We start from the raw sequence: 450 nt of genomic DNA, 5'->3' as shown, positions 1-450 counted from the left end.
ATCACCAATCAAATGATCAATCCATCCTTTAGGGTGGGCAAATAAATAAACAACATTCAAGTGTGTTATATCAACTTGGCTATCATCTTCAACAAAATTTATTTCGATATTTTTTCCTTTATGTTTTAGTGATGCTTGATAAAGTTCAACAAGATGTTTTGGTGTACAACAAGTATGTGAGCAATGACCTTTCATGCCCCATCGATAACAAACATTTTCTATATTCCTTTTACTTTGTCCACCTTTGTCCTTTTTTTTTATCTCTTCACTATTCATCCATTTCTAATGGGTATTCTTATTATCAGAATAATAATTTGTGTAACTACCACGATTGCAATAATTATGACGACCTTTTCCATGTCCATAATTACAACCACGATTACGATCATGACCACGATCAGAATTTTTAAATGATGTCGCATTCACTTCAGGGAATGGAGCAGAACTAGT

Source organism: Theobroma umbraticum, unplaced genomic scaffold (genome assembly GCF_002168275.2).
Source record: "Theobroma umbraticum cultivar Fairchild unplaced genomic scaffold, ASM216827v3 scaffold_12.1, whole genome shotgun sequence".
NCBI classification, from domain to species: domain Eukaryota; kingdom Viridiplantae; phylum Streptophyta; class Magnoliopsida; order Malvales; family Malvaceae; genus Theobroma; species Theobroma umbraticum.
The sequence above is the reverse complement of the archived record's forward strand: the minus strand, read 5'-3'. Positions refer to the sequence as shown.